General features: G+C 31.0%; 1 protein-coding gene across 1 annotated transcript in view; it reads right to left on the bottom strand.

Annotated features, from left to right (window-relative positions):
* The window catches only part of LOC123264341, a 105,107-nt gene that overhangs the window by 52,761 nt on the left and 34,117 nt on the right, over positions 1-18,229 (bottom strand). The gene's annotated exons all lie outside the window — the stretch shown is intronic.

Here is an 18,229-nt window from a genome sequence, read left to right as displayed (position 1 = left end):
TTATTAAAAATATATTTACTATATGTACATATTTTTTGTATATTTGTATATTTTTTATAGATTTTTAATATATTTCGACATATATTTTTTTAATATTTTTTTTTCCATTGGGAATATCCATGTTTAAAATCCTATGAAGCCACTATGAGTTCAAAAATTAATTAATTGATAAATTTATCAGTGTTTTTAACTCAAAAATAGCGAAAGCCTGTTTTAGAAATAGCCTGCAAAGTTAATGATTTTACAAATTTTTTTTTTCTTATTTTTGTTGAAACTTTCGACATGATAATAAACAGTTTAGATTGATAAGTTAAATTGCTTATTTTCTAATTAAATAATTGAATGAAAATTTATTCCATACTAAAATACAAAGACACTTTATTTTTAACATAAATTTGAATTCCAAAAAAAAAATGTTTCATCCATAAAAAATTAGGTCTAAAAAAAATTTTTTTATGAGCTTATTACGTCCTACAGTAAAATTTTTTTTAGCGTAGGTCACGTCTCCATAAAATATTTAACTCGTGTCTAAAACAGAATTAGAAATGATTGAAGTAAAATTAGGACTTGAAATTTTTCAAAAGTTCATTTCATACTTCGTCTTCAAAATTTATTATTTATGTTTAACCCTTCAGTTTTTCCGGCCATAAAGTGAACGATAGATCCATAATTTTTGCTCTTCAAAATAAACTATTTGAATTATTCAAAATTATTTCTCGACATCGAAGTATTCTTAAATATTTAAAAATGTTTTCATTTTCAAAGTCGCCAAGTAGCTTAGTATAAATAGTTATTTTCTTCCACATGTGGCTTTCATAGAAGCTTTTTGTGACATCAAACAATAAATAATAATAATTTTAATTGGTAGCGATTCCATCAACTAATTAAGACAACGTGGCTAGACGAGAAACAAACGAAAACGGAGCAAAGAGAGCCATCTATAGATATAGTGCCCCTGAATGACGGAAAGTGTAGCCAGTCGGCAGCGCAAGCTCATCCAATTCAAACTTGAGCTGTGAGATACTCAATCCCTACGACTTTCCTCTCTAATTCTATTACATTCTCTTATTACCTTAATACCAATTAGCTAATGTAAATTGTACAAAACTGTACTTTTGTAGGTGTTTCTTTTATTCATGCTTGCGAAAAAATTACTTTTACACTTTCTATTATTTAAAAAAAAAAAAATAATTTAGTGAATGTGAAATTTTATCTTTAAAGTGCCTGAATTTATTTTATTATTATTTTTTTTTTGACCTAAATAAACTTGATTAAAATTGTTGTTTATTGACTGAAGATCATATTTTAAAATCAATAATTATTAACCAAGAAATTCACTACGCAAGAATATCAAAATCAAGAGAAAATATTGAAAAGACACGCTCAAAATTTCAGCATATTATTTTTATAACTATACTGTAAAAATTTTTCTGTAAATCAATCTCTGAGAACTTGATACGGCTGTCTTAGTGCACAGAAAAAAGTAAATTGTAATAAATAATAGTTGATTTATAATAAGTAATGATCAACCGCTAAAAATTACCATTTCAAACAGTAAAATCGTGATTTTACTATTCACTTTACAATATTTATCATTTAAACGCTACAATTTATTCTTTAAATAGAAGAAAATACTATTTCAAACAGTAATATTCGCTATGTAAATGTTTAAAATGTTAAGGTATAATAATTAAGAATTTTGACTTTGATATTTATCATTTCGTACCTAAAAAATGATCGCATGATATGTAAAAAGTATAAAATAAAGTTACTAAATTTCTAATACAGGCAACGTTAATATTCACAAAGTAAAATGGTAAATTTTAAACGCAACGCTTAAAATGAAACTATAATTATTGACCTGTTTGGACTGGTAAAATGTATATATTAAAAATAGAATTTTTACTGTTTCAAATGTTAAATTTTCCCAGAGTGAGACCCCTTTCTCATCTGAGTTCTTCTTCTCCTCATAATATGGACTATATACTGAAATGGCAATTTTTACTGTTTGAAACTGTAATTTTTTAAGATGAGAGAGTCGTTATTTATTATAGTAACAGCTACTAATCACTTATTTTCGATATTAAATACTAAATTGTGGCTTTTACACTTTCTACATTAAGTTCTGTAATAATTATATTTTTGCCACCCCGATGTCCGCTGTACTGTTTGAAACTATAAAAATTAACCGGAATCCTAGTGATTTACAGTTTACTTTTTTCCGTGTGGAAAATGTAAAATTTTTATCAGTGTATTTTAAACTCCGTGTTTTTATTAAATTTATATTTACTTAGAAAGTAATAATTATTGGTTTCGTATCCAATTTGAACAAAAAAAAATATGATGACAAGATATTCTAATGATGAAATTTCATGAATTAATGTCAAATTATCATTACAAACATATTCGTACATTTCTTAGTATAAAATTTTTAAATTTACACTCATGAGAATGTAGTTTTTTAAAATTGACATTATCTAAATTTGACATCGTATTTGGTGTAATTTTCACACCATCCGTATTAATTAAATAGTTTTACAATAACTCATTTATACACGGAGAAAATTTTATAGTAGAGTTTATTATCTAGTGACGTTAAAATCTATTAACTGAATTTGATAGTAGTCAATATTATTTAAATAATTAAATAAACCATCTGAATTGTAGTATTTACCATCCTGATAGTAACTACTACTATTATGATGGTAATCAGTAATAATAACTGTTATTATTTTAATTAGTTACTACTATTATCAAAATCGTAATTTCTAATATAACCTGATGGTTGCAGTTACCATCAGTAATAATCATAACTACTAAGCTAGTAAAAAATATTAAAAAAATTAAGAATCTGCGTTACCGTGGATGCATTTCTGAATAAACTAAAAGCAGCTGTAGTGCAGTGTAGTGCACAAAAAATCGGGATTAAATTCGGATTGAAATTATATTTAAATTTTTATTTGTCTAAAACAAGCTTCAACGCCAAATTTTTCTAAAAAAATTTGAAATTTCCATAAAAATCGAATTTTTCAATAAAATTTTTATTTAAAAAAAAAATTAAAATTTCAAAAAATAATTTAAATCTTCAAAGAAATCAAATTTTGAAAAATAAATTTTGAAGGGAATTTAAAGTATTTTAATATTTCAAAGAAAAAAATGCACATTAGCTAAAATATGGATGTAAATAAAGGATTTAATTAACTAAATTTATATTATTTTTCCTTTCAGAATTTTTACAATCTGAGATGGTTACAGTTATCATTTTCGATTGTAACAGTTATAATTTATAATAATTGCAAGTATTATTTTCGATAGTAATCGTTACCATTATTAATAGTAACTATTGCAATTGTCAATGATACCACCTATTATTTTGTTACTAATTAATTTTATTACCATTTTAGATAGTAGGAGTTACTATTTTTGTATAGTAGGAAGTATAATTAATTGTATTACACGCCTCTTCCTCGAGATCAAATCGTAGTACCTCTACTATATGCCTTTGTCACCACAAAGATGAAGGTGTGGTTGATCCCTTCGGAAGAGGCGCTTCATACAATTATGATTGAACATCACTTACAGGTAAGCTCGTTTAGTCATTTAATTTTTCTCCGTATACCAAAAACATTTTTTACATGATATAAATTATCAAAAAATGCAAAGAAAATCGATTTTTTGAAAATTTCACACCAGAAGCTGCTTTTGAACATCATTTTTTGATCAAAAAGAACAAATCTATTGTACAATTAGATGTATTTATACATTGAATTGTCGAAAGAAAAGCGTCAAAATGTAATTGTACTAAATGAACAGGTCAACGGTGGGGTTGCGTAATCGTTTAATCACTTTGCAGATCCGCTTTTCGAAATTAAACGCGAATGAAATCCTGGTTAACCGTGTCGGAGTTACCAGAGAGATGTATAACAGGCAAAAGGTTTCTATGTATGAATTGTATAGATGTATATGTATGTAGATATATAGAAGGGGACTTCCTTTCACCGCTAAACTCTTGTCCCGACGGTCCAGGGGCTACGTAATTCGATTACTACGGCCACGACAGTGATTCGACGGGAAAATACGTTACTGACATTAAATTATCTTCATTTCCCGGGATTCAGTACCGACGACCTTTACCGTCTTGTAAAAGTTTAAGCGCAAAAAATTGCCCAACTCGGTAATCTTAGACACAACTTTGTTTTTGTTATAAGTTATAAATAAACTCGATAACTTTTTCTATGGCCTGCTTTGTTCAAGAGTATCAATCATCTGTTTTTTTCGTAAACTATAATCACGAGAAAGTAATACGACTTAAATCAATAATAACTTGTTATTAATCAGATAAAATATAATTAATCGTGTACGACGCCGATGATGTCATTGAGAAAAGTTTATTAAGAAAATTATTTATATAATTAAATGTAAAACAGTTTCCTCTCGGCTTAAAGATAAAACTTTTTATGAATAGTGATTACGAGCTAGGCAGTGAATGTAATCTTTGATCATCAAACTTGTCTGTGGACTTCTTAAATGGACCTTAAAGTTTACGAGGGATTTTTTTTCTCTCGTTCTTTCTGCTTTCAGCTTTCATCAGAACCTAGAACTGCACTTGTCTGCCAGCGGAACCGGCTAAGTTTATTCAATAAAATCAAGAGAGTAATGAGGCCAAAGGAAAATCATATAAATTTAAAAGACATCTCATACTCTTATGATCATCTTTATTATAAACGTCCTCGATGAATGGATGTTGATATAAAAAAAACTTTATTTTCCGTTATTATCATTATTTTTATGTATTTAGTCACGGAAAAAAATTTTATTTTAATCGAACATCATTATTATCGTACGATATTCAACGATCAATTCGGCTGCCCAATTTCAAAACACAGTAACTAACATTTAGAAATTTTAAAAAATTTTTCTTATTAAAAAAAAGTTTACCTGCCAAATTGATGAAAAATTTGATTTATGAATAGAAAATACTTGAGTATAAATATTTTTAAGAAAAAATACTTAAAATTAAGGTCTAAGAGTTATAAAAAATGCAGCAATATTAAAAAAAATTAGGTTTAAAAATTTTGCAGTTACTGTGTTTTAAAATTGGGCAGTCGAATTCCAGATTCAATTACAATTATTTCAATAATTATTCACAAATACAACTTACGATATCAATATTTCATTAATAAGCTGTGTTAAGATTTTTTTTATTTTTCAGGAGAGTCCGGTAAATTTTACTAACATAAACTTAAAGTAACTCCTAACTTAAACGTAAAGTAACTCCTAATATTATAATACTAGAATTTAATTTGCGCGCTCCTGAATATAGCGTTTCCATACATTTTCATGCTTATGATATGTTCGACTAATCACATCACAAATAAATTGGTTTCACCTCCATTTCATTTCTGTTTTAATATGGGACAGTCTGATAATTTTTATCATTAATATAACAGTGAATTAAAAAAAACTTTCTTTCTGTGCGGTTTTTTTACAAATTTATCCAATTTCATGTCATAAAATTTTTAACTTTCCGCTAAGAAAATCGAAGATTTTCAAAAATCGGGAAGTTATTGTTTTCACCCCGTTTTGCAAAAATCGAGTTTTCATCAGATCTCGACGTTTTAAGGTCATAGGAAGCTTCCCTGACTACCCCCGCAATGTTGTCACTATGTCTGTGTGTGTGTATGTGTGTGTGTGTGTGACTATGTGACTCGCTTATAACTTTTGAACGACTAAACCGATCGGAATCTACTAAACGGCGTTCTAAAGAATTCCCTCAAACTTAGATTTCCTATAAATTTAAACCGACTTGGACCGATATATTTTGAGAAATTTTGAAAAATCTCAAAAAAATAAGAAAAAATTTTTTTTTGAAAGTGGTTTTTTTGGAATAACTTTTAAACCGCTTTATCGATCAACTTCAAAAACTAATCCGCCCTTAAGCTTGAAAAACCACGTTGATCGCCACCTAGCTGGTCGAAATCGGTTGATTCGTTCGAGAGATATCGTGAACGAAAGAAAACCGAAAAAAGTGTTTTTTTCGGGATTACTCCGAAATTTTTGGTTCGATCAATTAAAACCTAAAAATAACTTATGAGGATGATAAAACTACGTCGAATGCCGCCAACCGCGTGAAAATTGGTTGATCCATTCAAAAGTTATTGCGGTTTGAAAATTCCAAAAATAGTGTTCTATAAAACTTCTATCAGACTTTTGAGCTGGGAGAGCTCAAACGCATAGAAATATTATTTCTTTGAACTCAGCGAGCTCAAAATATCACATCAATTATATTTTGAGCTCAAAAATCTCAAAAATGTCATAAGTACAATTTTAAGCGCCCCGGAATGGAATTAGCGGGAAGTTGTAGGGATGGCCTTTAGAGTGAACCGTTTTTCTAATTTTTTTTTTTTAGTTATAAAAAAATTTTCATGGAAATAATAATAATAATAATAATAATAATAATAATTGAAAAAAAAAATGACCAAGTTTGTTTGTTCTGTAAGTTTCATAAAACAATTATACAACTGCGGCGTATCGGGAATACAGAGAGATATTTATAATAATTATAAAGCAAGAAAGTCTAGTTTAAAGTTAAAAGAGAGAGAAGATTGCTAAAGCAACATTACCGGGCCGTCTTATAAGTTTCCAGTTGCCACACCACTGAACAAACTTTGTAGTTCTCTACTTGAAGCTTAAAGGAAGAACTAAACTCTGAGTTGGAGCGTGAGCCCGACCTCTGTCTCTGGCTCACAGTTTTATTTTATTTTTTGTTGTTACTTAATGAGTCCTTGTGTATATCAACGGCGTTTTGTTTTAGCGGGAGAACAGTGGCTATAACTCACCGAGAAGGAGCCTGAACTTTCGTTTAATCCCGGAACGAGGACTTTATTCAGAGATCGCTTTGGATCCGAAGGACAACAAATGGAATCGGCAAAAGGATATCGTCCTTGTTTGTTTACCTGGAGATTCTCGTTCGCGTGATTGAAATCGGGGGGGGGGGGGGGGAAATTGAATTCGAATACTCGTTAAAGGCTTGCGTTGTCACTTGTCAAGCCCGACACCGTCTTTTGGATCATGATTGTACTGTACTGTACTATAGATATCATGAATCAACAGATTTCAATGTTGAGATTCGAGTGTGAGGAACTGGTGAATCCGAGGAATTAATAGAGGGTGCCCAGGATATATGTATAGAGATGAAGGGTAGAAGGAGACTCACTAGTATTACAAAACGTACAACGTGACGAGGATCCTAAGTCAACCAATTGTTCGCTGACAATGGCCTTCCAAAACTTCAACAAGCTCCGTTGACACTTGAACGCCGCCGGTATTGAGGAATTCCCACCCACTACTAGACAGAGACAGACACACCAATGCTACGTTTCAGTTTCCAAAGCTTTCAACTTTATACTTCACGATTCGTCTGTTTCATACCCTCGTTACCGGATCAACGTGTTTATTCATCTCAATATACTTTTCCCGACCACCTCGTTGTAGTAATTACTTCACATCTGTATTTTTCTTCAAGCTTATTTTAATTTACAAAGAGTCGGGATTAAAATTCACCTCGACAGTTTGTTGCACGGCTTAAGTTTCATAAAAACATTACATTTGGTCGAGGAAAATGTCACTTAATTCTTCTAGAAAATTAATAATTTTTATCTTCAGTGTAGTTTCGAATTTTTCAAATTTTTTTATCATCTAACTACAAACGAAAAAAATTAGGAAAACGGTTGACCCTGAAGGCCATCCCTGCAACTTCCCGCCAATTCTATACCTAAACGCTTGAAATTGCACTTATGATGTTTTTGAGCTCTTCGAGCTCATAAATACAATTTATGAGTTATTTTGAGCTCTCCGAGCTCAAAAAATAGCTTTTGTACGCTTTTGAGCTCTTCGAGCTCAAAAAGTTGATAGAAGTTTGATAAAACACTATTTTTTAAATTTTCAAATCGCAATAACTTTCGAATGAATGAACCGATTTTCACGCGGTTGGTGGCATTCGACGCAGTTTTTTAAGCATCAGTAAAATTTTGGAAAAAAACACTTTTTTCGGTTTTCTTTCGTCAACGATAACTCACGAACGAATCAACCGATTTTGACCGGACTGGCGGCGATCGACGTGGTTTTTTGATGTTAAGAGCTGATTAGTTTTTGGAATTGATCGATAAAGCCGTTTAAAAGTTATTCCAAAAAAACCACTTTTGAAAAAATTTTTTTTTGTAGTTTTTTTGCGATTTCTCAAAATCTACTGGTCCGAATCGTTCCAAAGTATATTAAAAATCTAAGTTCAGTCAAGCCCTTTTGAATGGCATCAACCGCGATCAAATCGGTCAAGCCGTTCAAAAGTTATGAGAGGTTTACATACATCCACACACACACACACACACACACACACACACACACACACACACACACACACACACACATACATACATACATACATACATACATACAGACACCATCGCAGGAATAGTCAGGGAAGCTTCCTAGGACCTCGAAACGTCGAGATTCGATGAAAACTCGATTTTCATAAAACGGGGTGAAAACAATAACTTCCCGATTTTTGAAAATCTTTGATTTTCTTAGCGGGAAGTTAAAAATTTTCGTTGAATTAACCACTTTTTTTAAACAAAATTAAACTTAATTCAATGCAATCCATGTGTATTGATAAAGTAACACAAATTTATGTTAAAATTTTCTAAAATCGTTTCGTCAAATTCTACACAATAGTGTTATTAATAACACATAAAAAATAGTAATTTTATCATTTTATTTTGTGTTACTCTGATTAGCTGATAGATGTACGTACGTAAATTATAAAATTAAGCTTTATCAACAAAATCATTGTAAATACTACACAAAAAGAAAAATTTCTTGACTGAAGAACAAAATTTTTGGCTCAAGAAAATTTTCGGGTGCCTAAAGGAAGACCGAAGTTGTGTCAGCCGACGTAAAAATTTTTCTTGAAATTCTTTTCTTGGTGGAAATAATTTTTTCTTAATTCAAATTATCATAAATACTTGATACAATAAATTTTTATATTTGATCAAGATTTTTAGATTCTTTAGGGAAGCAGCGCCACCTACTTCAGCTGAGAAAAAAAATTTCTCACCTTGAGAAAATTTTTGTCTTGAATATTTGATACCCATTTTATATTATTTTAGCGTGCAATTATACATAATGAATGAAAAAAAATGATTCAAAATTATTTGATCTTCCCATTTGACATGTTATCAATAAAAATATTAATGAAAATTTACTTCTATCGAGATATTTAATTTTTTGGAGCAAGAGAGAAATTTTCTCAAGTCAAGAAAATTTACTTCTATCAACAACTAAATTTTCTGGAGCAAGAGGCTGAATTTTCTCAAAACAAGAAGATTTTCTTGACTTAAATAAATTTTCTTGGATCAAGATACGTTTTTCTTAAAGCAAGAGAATTAATTTTGTTGGAATAAGTGAAATTTCTTGTGTCAAAAAAAAATTTTTTTTTCGCTCAAGAAAATAATCAGGAAGAAAAATATTTTCTTGGCTCAAGTGAATCTTTTTTTTTGTGTAGGAATGTCGAATTAAATCCACGTTTTTTTCTTTAAATTCAAAAAATACGCATCACTTTGATAGAGAGCATTGGGACTACCAACACTGACATATTAACAGAAAATTATAATTTTAAATTTCCACATTTTATTGGATATCAAAAAGGTAAGCTGGTCAACAACTTGAAGCTTATGTTTTAATTATCAACAACGCCAAAGACTACAGTTGCACTTCTCGCGCACATAACGAGCTACGTCATATTTAATCCACGCATTGTTCAAATTCAACACATTTTGTATTAATTGGAGATTATCGAAAAAATCCGCTCAGTACTTCGTTAGCTTGTAAAGACTTTCCAATTATAAAGTAAATGGAAAAAAAAAAATAAACAGCGCGAAAGAAAAGCAGAAAAACATTAAAAGAAAATGAAAGAGCATTGTAGACTGGAGCAGAGCCGAATGTATTGGGTTTATTTTATTTCAATTTTAAAAAGTAAACTCTGTACAAAACTAAAGGACACAAATTTAGTTGTATTTTCTTTAGTTGAATCTTTCTCTCCACTCGTTTGCTATTATCCGAAACTTCTTTAGCCCGATTCTTTCATAAGTATTAGACCCAAGCTCTTTACTTTGGAACAACCGTGGCGTATACAACTCATACTATTATTACTATTGCTGTATGTATATGCTTACTTTATTTTTGTATGTTTTGTTTATTTTCAGTTATTTTATTTTTTTTTTTTTTTTATACGTTTCTTTTCGTTATTCTTTTGTTAGCTGGAACCACAGTTAAAGTTCGATCTTTCAATACTAAAAAAAGCTCCAAGCTAAGTCTTTGAGTTCGAGTCTATAAACGTAAATAGTTTTTCCTAGCGAGTTTCGAAGCACGTCCAGGTACTCTACTCGGCATGGGTTTTTCTTCATTATTTGTGCACCGCAACTCACTTTTCTCATTGCCATTCCTACTTACCAACAAATCTAACAGTCAAGAGCTCTACTGGCACATACCGGGTGTGGGTTCTTCACATTTTCGTATTTTAAACCGTTTTCAAAACTTTACTCCTTTTTTTTCACCTCCTCTTTCTCTGACCTACTCGGGTCGGCTTTTACTCGAGTTTTAAATTCTTGAAATTAAATGCTTTGAAGAGTCAATTTTTTTTTACAAAGTTAAGTAAATATAAAGAAATTTTAATTCATTAAAAACATCAAAGTTCTTCTGTTTACAAGTAAATAAATGTAGATTTTTTCTTTAATATAAATAATTATTGGACGAAAAAAAGTTAACTTTTGTTCAAATTAATCAAAATTTAAACATTAAATGTCGCGTCGGCGAAAAACAGCCATATTTCTGATGAGTAGTCGACATGTCTTCGGAAGGTTCTGGGTTCGAATCCCAGTCCGAGCTATCTAATAATTTTTTCTCGCATATTCTATAAACTCACATTAAGATGATCCTCTTCACATTCCTTTCTCAGTCCTTTCCTACCAATATCCCGTTATGTGAATGTGGAACGCTTCACGTAATAATTACCGTAACTCCTATTCTTTCCCGCTTCACAGCATTATTTATATTTGTAAAAATGTGGAACGCTTCATGATTTTGCGTGTCATCTACTCGGACACTTGTCATTTCTATTTCAGATTGTTGTAAGTTTTCATTTTTTTTATATTAAAAAATATTTACTTAAAACGAATAATTTTCAAGTATATAACGTAGAAGCAATAGACAAAATAAAACCGATTTCGTTGGAAGTAAGTAGCTACTACTATATTCTACACTCTTCTACCTTTCTTAAAGAATCGAGTAGAAAAGAAAATTACAGTAAGAAGAAAACGAAGAAGAAGAAGAAAAAAATAATGTGTACCATCATTTACAAATTGTAGCCATTGGAAACAAATCGCACAGGACGGTCTGCTACACACTGTGATTACATCAATTTCATTGTCACAGTACGGGTGAATTCATGACACAGATATTCGGCATAAAAGTTATTCTCTTTGCTTATATTACGGTATATAATATAGACTATACATTTACAATACTAACTTGGAAATCTGGGGGCTTACGTGTACATTTAATATCGCAGCATGCTGCCAAAATAAATTCGTATTTTATTTTCTCACATGCTGCTGAGAAGGAAAATCAGACGTTAAAAATTTTTTTGAGGGACAATTTTCGATCAAGTATTTAATTATTTTTTTTTTATCAAAAGAAGGACAATATTTTCAGGTTGAGCAAATAAAAGCGCGTTAAAAAAATAAATTTTACCAGTTTTAATGATTTTTGCACATCTTATAGTGCGAAGCGCGTGAGGTTGTGCTTTATACTCGACTCGTCAAGGTCAAGCAATTTTGTGATCTTTAAATGCCTCTATCACAACCATATTACACTTATACAATAATATAAGTAGATATACACCGAAAAAACACTTAAATTAAACCATCTTTTACTTTCTGAAATCATTTCATGTTGCTATTTTGAAAAAAAAAAAGTTTTGAAAAAAATTTTACTTGGACGTCCTGATGTTACCCCATTTTGGATGTACCAACGATTACTCCCGAACAAATTGATATTTCAAGATGGGACCTTTTTTATTAGTTTAAGAATTCGATGAACTGGGTCCGTATTTCATATCAGTGGCCTAGTTTACGTATTTTTTTTTTAATTGAATTTTTATCAAAATTCACTACGATACAACCGTACAAAGCCAAACGTACTTTTCTTATTTGTCACGTGAAAACTATGGCGCCACCTGATCAAGCTAGATTTTTCTAGACTGCGTGCGCATATGACAAGAAAAAAGGGTGCCGATGTTTAAAAAAAAATAAAAAATACTCTGTAAAAAATTACTTCATTATAATTTTTTTTTTTAATCAATTACACAGTTAATTTTTTTCTTAAAAAATGAATGAGCGTTATGAGGCGTGCACTTTTGGATTTTCCAAACTTTCGTTGAGCAATGATGACAACAATCTTTCATATCCTTCCGCATGTTGACAGAACATAACCCACAAACTATACCGAGCTCGATCCAAATAAGCCCGCGGCACACGTCAGTAATATTAATCTCTGATGAAGGTATGCAAGATCCTCTGAATCTGAGAGATATTATTTACTATTTGGAGTAGTAAGATGATATTATCAATCGAGAAGCTGTCACTTTCGAGGAATAAGATACCAGGTAGCCTGCAAGACAACCGAAGAAGTTTCAGTGATGCCGGTAATCAGGTCGATGATTTGCAAAGCCAGCTTAGTCCTACCCCTAGGCGGTGCAGGTTATACATCGAGTCCCTTTTCTGAAGCGATGGCGGTAGAGCTGGTTATGTTTAGTTAGTAGCCGAAGCTTTTCGAGACTAACATAATGATGAACCGTAATCCAAGAGATGCCCAACCAACGTGTTACTGGGCACTCAACTCAGCGAACGCGTGCATCCAAGGATTAGATAGTGCAGAGCTGATGGTCTATGGCTCGAGATGCTGCCTCCATATTAAGTAGTTCTCTTATACAGTTTCATCTACGATGGAGCAGAGCCAGGGTAGGGGTAGTAATTTCTATATAGATAGTGCCAAATAGATAGTGGGTTCTCTATTCCCTCACGGTCTGGAGCCCCAGCTATAGACTCTCTATAGATTCGAATCATCCACTGCATAAGGATCCGGCGATTGATTTTACGGGTTTCTATACCGCAAGACATTCAAGACCGCTGAATGATCTTGAGGAATGCTGAGTACGTGTTCGATGCTAACCGCAAAACGTGATCTTTTCAAGACATTCACTTCGGATTCAATGCCCTTGTCTAGGGGTTTAATAATAGTCGAATTAAAGATTAATTTGATTACAATTGGTGTCAAACTGAACACACACATTTTTTCCAAATCTCGCAATTTCTACCCTAATTAAGTGAAATTATTTATTAGTCAAAATTGCGGTGTTCAATTTGCTACACAGATATAAAGGTTAGCTTGACATAGAAGAAAAAAATTTTATAATAAGGAAAACAATAAATTTCTTAAGCCGAGTTTAGAAAAATATTTCTTTGCTCAATAATTGTTTTTCTTGTCCCAAGAATTTTTTTTATTGTAGTAATTTTGGTTCAAGAATTTTTGGAGTCGAGCTAACTTCTCTACCAGTATACAAGAATGTGTCCCGTTAGCATGTAAGCTATTTTTATGACAAAATATAAATTTTTAAGTTTAAAAATATTTTTTCCTATGACTTCTAAGAATCAATATTGTTTTTTGGTTATTTTGATATATCCTGTTACATACATGACAGGATGTATCGTCAAGAATAGTCAAAATGGCTTTTTAGGACCTCCACTAGAGATTTTGTAAAACCCAATTTTAAAATCAAATTGTGGTTAATAAATTCGTCCTTTTGAAACTTATTCATTTTCACAGCGCGGAATTAAAAATCTGTAAACTGCTTTTAGTTGGAAAATTTTTAGACGATAAATTCGAAATTTTGTCTCACACGTATAAAAAAAAATGAATGATCCAGGTTGACACTTGAATAGGCTCGTAAAAAGTTCAAAATGTTCAAACTATTCGAATGATTTAAATAGTCCAAATTTCGAATCAAAATATTAGTATTTAACTTGAACATAATTAAAATAAAAAATTACATCAATTAAAAATTTTAAAAAGTTGTTTAAAATCCACTTCAGTAGATTCTTTTCGATACGTCTTCTAAATACAACCATTTATCTAATTTCTATAAAACGTACCTTAAAGCTTATTAATTAGCCTTTTAATTTCCGTCTATAATTATTTTTCTAAATCAAAAATTTCCCATGTATTTTAAAATTTAACGATTGAATCAGTTTGAAAAATGTTGCAAATTTTTGTAACTCTAAAAAATCAACTTGCAAATAGTCTATTTGAATCAACTTAACTTTCTTAACTACTCAAAAAATTATACAATTTTTTTTTTCCTTTTTTCTGAGCAAATGATCAAACTTTCTCTCCAAGAACTTTAGAATATCTTCTTTTCAAATAACCGCGAAAGTAATCTCGAAAATCCTAAAAAACTATAATTGGCGCGGAAAAGAAGTCGAGGACACTAAACTCAGCCCAAGTATATCGGGTTATTAAAAAGCTATAAATAAAGCAGTGCTTGAGCGAAAAAGAGCACTTGCTAGTTGGTACTTGTAACTGGAACTGGATAAGAATTGTCTGAAGACGGCTAAACACTACAGTAGTGTCTTGTTGTAATTTATAAGTATGTACATAAGTGCATATAGCTAGGTAAATGGACATTCGAAAGTTCATGTATAAATACAGTTAAAGTTAGAGCGTACATACACACAAACACATATATATATATTTTCCCGAGAATGTCAGTAAGTACACACGGTTGGCAATACTCGTGACCACGGTAGCCGTTTATTTTAAGAAGTTCTTTAAAACTCGGCTCTCGACTAACGCGAAAAGCTGAAAGAAGGAGCCGAGAAGAGAGAGTAAAACAAAACAAAAGTTTACTTGTGAAATAGGATGACTGCTGTGAGCAGAACGAGAGAAAAAGAGAAGGAAGATAATTTCTTGAGAGAGAAAGAGAGAGATAGAGGCCGTGGATTGTACCAAAAAAGTCTGAGATCGGTTATGGCGCGAGGGAAGAAAGGAGCTAGAGCCATAGAATAAACGGCAACTTGCGCCTTGAGCTCGAGCCATTAGACAAATTTTATCTATAGCAGTCGTATAAGTTTAAGCTCGGCTCCAGTCCTCCCGATTTCCTTTTTTTCAGGGTTGCTTTTGACTCGCCGACATACAGGTACTGAATTTAACATTTTATTCCTTCATTTCTGTCTCTCTTTTCTGAGGAGCTTTCATAAGGACTCATTTTATTTTATTATTTTATTTTAACTCCAGTCGCTATCTTTCACGGGCCTTCCACGTAAAAGTTTATCGCCGGGACCAACGACCAGGAGGGAAATTCGCAAAACTTTACCGAGTTAAGAGTTGTCCAATGGCTGCGATGTGGCCCGGGAAAAGGAAATGAAAGTCGAGGATGTGGAATAGGAGAGAATATAGAAGTGGGAGGGTGGAAAGAAAGAGACTTATATCACTAGACAACTCATGAGACTACTTGTCGTTAGTTTCTCTTCAGCCTCAGTCTCCCTTTCTTATGTGAATGTCTCATTTATAATTTCCGCGGCTGACGATTCATCAAAAAGTTACGATACGGCTAATTGTTCCCTTTTAAGAGAGAGAGAGAGTTAGGATTAAGGAAAAGTTCGGGGTATTAAGATTAGTAATTAGAATTAATTGGGGTGATTTTAGAAGGATAAATATGGATTTGGTAGAAGCTTTTTTTGGGGTGATTTTTTTTAGTTTTTATTAGAATTAAATGTTATTGCGTGTAAAAAAAATTTTGTATTGTCTGAGATATTTAAGTATGGTTATAAAAATTTTCATAAATTAAGAAAAATATTCATGATAACATTTTTTTGGGAAATGTTAATTTTTTGGGTAGGAGAAAAATTTTTTTAATTTTTTATAAAATTTGTCAGATAAATCGACACAACATAGTACAGTTAAGAAGTCGAGAAAATAATCGCTAAACCGAGGAAAATAATTGAAATATTTAGATTTTTAGCAATGTAAAAACGATACTTCAATAAAATAATTTAATCGTTGCCCCTAATACACTTAACGGTTGTTTTTATCTAATTTTATTCAACTTCTGAGCTTTTAACAACAATCCAAAAAAACCTCAATGCAAAGTCATAAAAAATAAGCCAAATTTAGAAATTTTTTTAATTTCAATCGAAAAAAAAAATAGAACGGAAAGTTGGCACAAAATAGGAATAGCGAGGTAAAATACTGTCTTAGTTGAAGTTTTTTTTTGAGACAAAAAAAAATGAGAATCGAAGTTTTCAGACTTCGAAAAAATGACGGTTTCGTTGAAAAACTGAAATATTTGATATATCGTGACTTCCGAAAAATTTTTTGTATTTTTTTCTGAAAACCACATTTAAAAACAAAAATTAAAAAAAAAAGTGCGGAAAGGTCAATTTGTGAAAGTTATAGCAGTTTAAGAAAAAAAAACGGTTTTTTTCAAAAATTCGTAACTTTTTTTGGGTTGGGTAAAAAATTCAGAAAAATGTCTTTGGTAGGATAGAAAATGATAAAAATGTTTCAGCGAAATCGAAGGGGGTCGGGTCAAAACCTCGGTGATTTGGCATGGAATGCCCCAATTACATTTATTTAAATTCTTATTCAAAAAATTGCATTTTTATTCAACTAATTTTCATTGTTAGTTACAATTTTTCTTATTTTAGTAAAACTCTGTAATATTTTTTAATAATAATTTATTTTTTAATTGCTACGTATAGCTTAATATAGTCATATATGATCAGATCTACCCATATCAGTTCTAATATACTCTGATATAAAAATTACTCACTTCAAAAATTTTTTTTCACGTTATAAAGTAACGGTATAATTTTTAATATCATATTATTATTGTAAAATTTCCATCAGAAAATTAAACAACAAATTCTCTAAATAATAAAATTTATGATAATAAACGATGAATGATAAATTAAGGTATCGATATCAAAACTCATAAACATATCATCCAATATATCTAATATGAAAATGACAAATACTCGAAACGCATTTGTTAGGTGTTATCTTTGGATGCAAACGCGCTGTTGGAGACAACTATACAGTACACGGTAGAGAGTACACAGTAAATAGTAAATAGTATAGTTGTCTGGTTGTCCTGGTCTGGTAGAATGGACATTTACGCCATCCGCGATATCAAGTGGAAGTTGTGATTGTATCACGCGGCACGATACAATTGAAATATTTCTCGGTATATAGACACCGGGAGATAATATCACGCGTAAAATACATCTCAATCACCCACATTTCATCGGAATAAATAATAAATAATAAATAATAATCTCACAAAATGTTTCAGTCATGAACGTGGAATTTCAGAGTTTTCAATCGGTAGTGCGAATAATGTAAATGGAATAGTTTGGACCATGTGTGGGAACATTTAAGCTGCTTGAGGAATTCTGAATGCAACGTCACATTTGCAAACAATTGTAATCTATATGTCTGGCAGGGGGGTTATTAGATCCTTGATCTCTGGAGCGGCTTCAAACCACCTTGATTAGACTCGATGCATTAATTGTGAGCTTGCGAGATGTATCGTGAGCTCAGTACTAGTTTAGTTTAATGTAGTTGATACCCCGAGGACTTACAGGTGCTTACAAACCATCTAAACATTATATGTCTGGTAGTTCTATAATATTCTGTATGTGGAATACTACTGATCTTATACAATGATATACATCCTCTCTATCTCTATTAAAGTATCCATTTTAATTGTTTTTTTCTTTTTAATAATAGTTATTATGCAAATAAATACTGAGGAATTCGTATTTTGAGATAAATATGAATTCCAGAGGAATATCGCACTGAAAAAAAAAATTTTGACTAGAGGGTAAATTTCCTTGAGCCAAGAAAATTTCTTCTTGTTCCAAATAATTTTTGTCTTCCTTAAGGGGGATATTCCTCTGGATGGCCATTGTGAAATTAAAAAAAAAAAATTTTTTTTTTTTTATTTAATCCAAGTTTATAGATTCAAAAATATGTAACTAGAGTTTGGTATCAAAATTCCGAATATTTTCCGAGTTATAGTCATTTTTGTGACAGTGCGTCAAATAACTTTACACGC

The sequence above is a fragment of the Cotesia glomerata genome, linkage group LG4 (assembly GCF_020080835.1).
Source record: "Cotesia glomerata isolate CgM1 linkage group LG4, MPM_Cglom_v2.3, whole genome shotgun sequence".
NCBI lineage: Eukaryota > Metazoa > Arthropoda > Insecta > Hymenoptera > Braconidae > Cotesia > Cotesia glomerata.
Note: the sequence above shows the minus strand (reverse complement) of the source record. Positions and strands in the feature narration are given on the sequence as shown.